The sequence below is a fragment of the Colobus angolensis genome, unplaced genomic scaffold, assembly GCF_000951035.1.
Source record: "Colobus angolensis palliatus isolate OR3802 unplaced genomic scaffold, Cang.pa_1.0 Scaffold102, whole genome shotgun sequence".
In the NCBI taxonomy this organism is placed as follows: domain Eukaryota; kingdom Metazoa; phylum Chordata; class Mammalia; order Primates; family Cercopithecidae; genus Colobus; species Colobus angolensis.
In genome coordinates this window covers 3097335-3103756 of record NW_012111142.1, presented here as the reverse complement: position 1 = coordinate 3103756, position 6422 = coordinate 3097335, and the positions used below count along the sequence as shown (strand labels likewise).

Sequence of the window (6422 nt, the reverse complement as noted above, 5' to 3'; positions counted from 1 at the left end):
AGACTGATAAAGATAAGAAAAGGTACAAAAATCTCCCAAAAAAAAAAAAAAAAGAAAATTAGTGAGTTAAGCATCTATCTCAAGAAGTTAGAAAAAGAACATGAATGTAAACCCAAAGAAAGCAGAAGATAATAAATAATAAACATTAAAAAGTGAGAGTCAACAGTGCCCCCATACTGGTTCTTTATAAAGAATAACAATATATTTCAACTGTCTGGTAAGACTGATAAAGATAAGAAAAGGTACAAAAATCTAGCCATAGAAAAAAAGTTTACATCTACTACAGATGATACAAACATTTAAAAAATTATACAAGGTCTTTTGAATAACTTTGTAAGTCAAGAAATTTGAATACATTTCTACTAGGATAAAATTTACAAAAAGCAGTGTTAAGAAGACCAGGCGTAGTGGTTCGCACCTGTAATTCCAGCACTTTTGGAGACCAAGGCGGGGGATCACCTGAGGTCAGGAGTTCAAGACCAGTCTGGCCAACACAGTGAAAGCCTGTCTCCACTAAAAATACAAAAATTAGTCGGGCGTAGTGGCAGACACCTGTTAATTCCAGCTACTCAGGAAACCGAGGCAGGAGAATGGCTTGAATCCAGGAGGCAGAGGTTGCAGTGGGCCGAGATCATGCCACTGCACTCCAGCCTGGGTGATAGAGTGAGACTCCATCTCAAAATAAATAAATAAATAAATAAATAAATAAATAAATAATCAATGTAAGAAGAAACAGAAAATTTCAACACTCTCATAGATAATGAATTATAGCAGTAATTTTAAAACCTAAAAAAGAAAACACTTCAAGCACAGATGGCTTCATAAGTTTTCTAAATATTCCAGGAAGAAAAAACTCTAATCTTACGTACTTGCAGAGAAGAGAATAAAAGAGAAAACTCCCTACCACATTTTAATTGGCTAACCTAACCTTGATTCTAAAACCTGAAAAGACTATAAGAAAGAAAAATTACAGGCAATCTTATCACCATGCATATACAAATCCTAACAAAATATTAGCAAACAAAATCCATTAGTACACAATTACGAAGAAGCTGAGTTTAATTCAGGATTACAATGTTGGTTTAACACTAGAAAATCAATTTAAATAAACAACACTAAAAGACCAAAAAGCAAAACAATACAGCCATCTCATTGAATGCGGAAAAGGCATTCGATAACAATTCAACTATTCATAACTAAAAAAAAAAATGCTTAGTAAACTAGTAACAGAAAGAGACTTCCACAATAAAGGAAAGTATCTTTAAAAAAACCCAAAACACGCAGAACATATGTTTAAGAATGAAATGCTGAACGTTTTACCTTTAAAGATACAAACATCACCACTTCTACTCAACAGTGTACTGGAGGTACCAGTCAGTACAATAAATTATATATATTTTAAAAAATTGACAGGAAGAAATCACGTTATTATTCACAAATTATATGATTGTGTGTAGAAAAAAGAATCTATAAATATGTTATCAGTTTCTCACTTTATCAATTCTTGTGGAAATAAAAATCACTGTACAAAAATCATTATTTTTTTGATAATGAGTATTCTGTTTCTGTACAAAAATTGATTCCATTTCCATACAAAGCAAACGACAGAAAACAGAATTTTTGAAAAAGACATCATTTATAAGAACATTAAAAAATATCAAGCACGACACTTTGGGAGGCCCAGACGGGCGGATCACGAGGTCAGGAGATCAAGACCATCCTGGCTAACACGGTGAAACCCCGTCTCTACTAAAAATACAGAAAACTAGCCGGGCGAGGTGGCAGGCGCCTGTAGTCCCAGCTACTCCGGAGGCTGAGGCAGGAGAATGGCGTAAACCCGGGAGGCGGAGCTTGCAGTGAGCCGAGATCTCCGTATCAAAAAAAAAAAAAAAAAATCAAGCACGAATAATAAATCTACAAAAGATATGCTAGTCCTCCTTGGTAGAAACTAAAAAAGTTTATGTACTAAAAGACACTAAAGGCCGCCTAAACGATGGGGGGATTTCTGTTCAAAAATTAGAAGATTCAATAGTGTAATTATAATTCAATACAATCTTAACTAAAATTCCAACAGGTTCATTGGTTTTTGTTTATTTATTTTAGTGGAACTTTACGAGCTGATTTTCAAATTTATGTAGATATACAGAGGGCCAAAAAGTAGCCAAGAAAAAATTTTAAAATGTATTACTTTCTCTACATAGAAGACCATATAGAGGCAGTACTACAGAGATGTAGGGAAAATATTCTTTTAATAAATGGTGCTGAAATAATGTGGTATAATATGCAATATAAATAAATAAATAAATGAATCTGGACTCCCAAATTATACTGTATATTAAAAAATCTATTTCAGGTAGATTTTAAGATTCCATGTAAAAGGAAGAACAAAATAAAATTTAGAATGTAACACAGAATACCTTCAAAATTCTGAAATAGAAGAAAAGTCCTTAAATAAGACACAGAAAATATTAGCTGCAAGACTGATACATTTAAGTATTTTAAAATTAGGCATTCTAGGCCGGGCGGGTGGCTCAGCCTATAATCCCAGCACTTTAGGAGGCCGAAGTGGGTGGATCGCGAGGTCAGGAGATCGAGACCATCCTGGCTAAAACGCTGAAACCCTGTCTCTACTAAAAATACAGAAAACTAGCCGGGCGAGGTGGCAGGCGCCTGTAGTCCCAGCTACTCAGGAGGGTGAGGCAGGAGAATCGCTCAAACCCAGGAGGCGGAGCTTGCTGTGAGCTAAGATCATGCCACTGCATTCCAACCTAGGTGACAGAGCAAGACTCCATCTCCAAAATAAATAAATAAATAAATAAACAAATAAATAAATAATAAAATAAAATAAAATAAAAGTAGGCATTCTAACCACCAAATTCACCATTAAATGTGTAAAACAGCAAGCCACAGAGAAGAAATATTTGAATCACTTATAACTGACAATGGACTTGATCTAGAACATACAAAGTCCTAAAAATCATTAAACAAAAGCAAACAACCAAATGGAAAACAAGCACTCTAGACACTTCAAAAGAGAGAATCCAAATGGTCAATCATACATATGGAAAAGTGCACACCACGTAAGTCTTTGGGGAAATAAAAGCTAAAATGAGATTCAACTAGAAATGACCAGATTGGCAAAAATTTAAAAATCTGACAATTCTCTAAGTATTGATGAACATGTGAAGGAATGAGAACTCTCATATTGTAGGTGTTAAGTATAAATTAAGGTACGCCCTCTGGAAAATAGTTGGCTATTACCTGCTATAGATTAAGACACCCACAGTCTATGACCCAACAAATTCCACTTCTAGAAAATACCCTAAATAAAAGTATATATATGTATGCAGGATATATATTTTTAAAAGTCTGCAAAATTGCTGTTTGCAAATAACCAAGGATCAGAAACCATTCATACATCTATCAGCAGAATGGGCAAATAGACTGATTTATAGTTAGACAATGGAATATCATACTGAAATGAAAATCAGTGAATTACAGCTACATTTTGTAACATTAATGAATACTAAAAACATAATATAAAACTAAACTACAGTATTTTGGCTGGGCATGGTGGCTCACGCCTATAATCCCAGCACTTTGGGAAGCCGAGGCAGGTGGATCACCTGAGATCAGGAGTTTGAGACCAGCCTGGCCAACATGGTGAAACCCCATCTCTACTAAAAATACAAAAATTAGCTAGGTGTGGTGGCGGTCACCTGTAATCCCAGCTACTCGGGAGGTCGAGACAAGAGAATCGCTTGAATCTAGGAGGCAGAGGTTGTGGTGAGCCAAGATCATGCCACTGCACTCCAGCCTACCTGGGCTACAGTGCAAGGCTCCGTCCCAAAAAACAAAACCAAAACCAAACAAACTCTCTCTATATATATACACACTATAGTATCTTAGAAAGCAAACTTCGATGGTAAAACTCTCTCTCTATCCATTTTTTTGAGACAGAGTCTTGCTTTGTTGCCCAGGTTGGAGTACAGTGGCACGACCTCGACTTACTGTAAACTCCACTTCCCAGGTTCAAGCGATTCTCCTGCCTCAGCCTCCTGAGTAGCTGGGATTACAGGCACCTGCCAGCATGCCTGGCTAATATTTTTGCATTTTTTAGTAGAGATCGGTTTTACCATGTTAGCTAGGCTGGTCTCGAACTCCTGACTTCAAGTGATCTGCCCATCTCGGCCTCCCAAAGTGCTGGGATTACAGGAGTGAGCCACCACACCTGATCTAGATGGTAAAACTCTATAAACAAAATTATGCAATTATATCATTAATCAGGACAGTGAGTAGTTTGGTGGGTTGCTGTGGTTGAGAAAGGGCATGCTAAGAACCTCTGGAAGGCAGCCAACGTTCTTGTTTTTGTCCTGAGTGGTAATTACAAGGCTGTTTATTTTCTAATGTTTTAAAACCTCATTCATTTATGTTTTATGTACTTTGTCATATGTAGTATACTCCACAAAAGTTAAAAAAAATAAAAAGGTTTACAAAATTGAGAACAATGGTCATTCTCAGGGGAGGGAGAGATCAAATTGAGGAAGGCCATTGGTAGCTTTGAAGGTTACCAGGCTGTGATGTCTGCTTTCTTAAAATGAGCAGTGGATACGTTGCTGTTTATTTTATTATTACATTTTGTACATGTACTTTACTGTATTATTTTATAGGTAGAAGGTCACCAAAAGTGCAATTAATAAAAAAAATTTGATACACTGGAATTCATTAAAAACTTTCACACTTCAAATGACACCATCAAGAAAGTAAAAAGATAATCCATAGGAAGGGAGAAAGTATTTGTAAATCAGATAGCTGATTATTTTACAAATCCAGAATATATAAAGAACTCTTTCAGTTCAATAACAAGAAGATGAATAACATTATCTTAAAATAGCAAACTTTTTTTTTTCTTTTGAGACAGGGTCTTGTTCTGTTGTGCAGGCTGGAGAGCAATGGTGTAATCTTGGCTCACTGCAACCTCCACCTCCCAGGCTCAAACGATCCTCCCACCTTAGCCTCCCAAGTAGCTGGGACTACAGTAGGCACACACCACCATGCCCAGCTATTTTTTGTGGTTTTGAATAGAAACAGAGTTTCGTCATGTCCCCTAGGATGGTCTCAAACTCCTGAGCTCAAGCAATCCTCCCACCTCAGCCTTCTAAATTTCTGGGATTACAGGTGTGGGCCACTGCGCCTGGCCAATGACAAAAGATTTGAATAGACTTTTCTCCAAAGGAGGTACACAAAACAATGTGCCAAGAAGCACACAAAAAGATGTTCAACATGTGTAGGTTGTTAGGGAAATGCATATCAAAACTAGTGAAGTTCCAATTTACAATCACTAAAGATGTCCTAATCAAAAAGACAGATAATAACAAGTGTGGATGAGGATTTGGAGAACAGAAATTCTTATTCATTGCTGATGAGAATGAAAAATAATATAGCCACATTCAAAAAAAAAAAGAGTTTAGAAGTCTCTAAAAATGTTAAACATAGAGGTACCATATGATCCAGCAAATCCACTCTTAAGTATCTACCTAAGAGAGATGAAAACATATGTGGACACAAAGACTTGTACATAAATGTTCATGGCAGCATTATTCCTAATAATGCCCCAAAGTGGAAATGACCCAGCTGTTCATCAACTGACAAATGGATAAACAAACTTTAGTGTATCAATACAATTTGGCAATAAAAAAGGAAGGAAGTATTGATACATACACAACACAGATGAACCTCAAAAACTTATGCTTAGTGAAAGAATCTAAACACAAAAGATCATACAGTAAATAATTCCATTTATATAAAATGTCCAGAATAGGAAACTCTATACAGATAGAAGTAGGTTAGTCACTCTCTAGTGCTTGGGTAGGAGTGACTGCTAACAGGTATAAGGAATCTTTTCAGGGTGTTGGAAAAGTTCTAAAATTAGCTTGTGGTGATAGCTGCACAACTCCGTAAATATACTAAAAACCATTAAGGTATACACTTACAATAGGTGAATTTTTTTATACGTAAATAATATCTTAATAAAGCTATAAATTTGTCAAGTAGGGCAGTTTCCTTAAATATTACTGCATTTTTCTGGAAAAAAATCATTTAAAACTTCTAGAACTTGACATTGCTCTATTGGCAATTTGGTTCCTTCCTGCCCCAATCCTTCTGCCTTTAAGAGGGGGGAAAATTCAGGGGCATAGTAAATACCAAGTGTTTTCCAAACATAAAAAAGTATAAATCCTCACAGATTAAAAAAAATTCTCAAATGACTGAGAATCTTTCTTAGGGCTGATAAAGAATAAAATGGGTTTAAAAAATAAAGAAATGAACTATCTATAATGAGGCAATTTTCCAATTCTGAATGACAGAATACAGGGCTTTCTCCTACAAAGCCTGAGGTAATCTTTTTTTTTTTTTTTTTTTTT

At 35.7% G+C, this 6422-nt stretch overlaps 1 protein-coding gene across 7 annotated transcripts in view; it reads right to left on the bottom strand.

Annotated features, from left to right (window-relative positions):
* DOCK7 (dedicator of cytokinesis 7) overlaps window positions 1–6422 on the bottom strand; it is a 220635-nt gene that overhangs the window by 79209 nt on the left and 135004 nt on the right. The window lies entirely within an intron of this gene.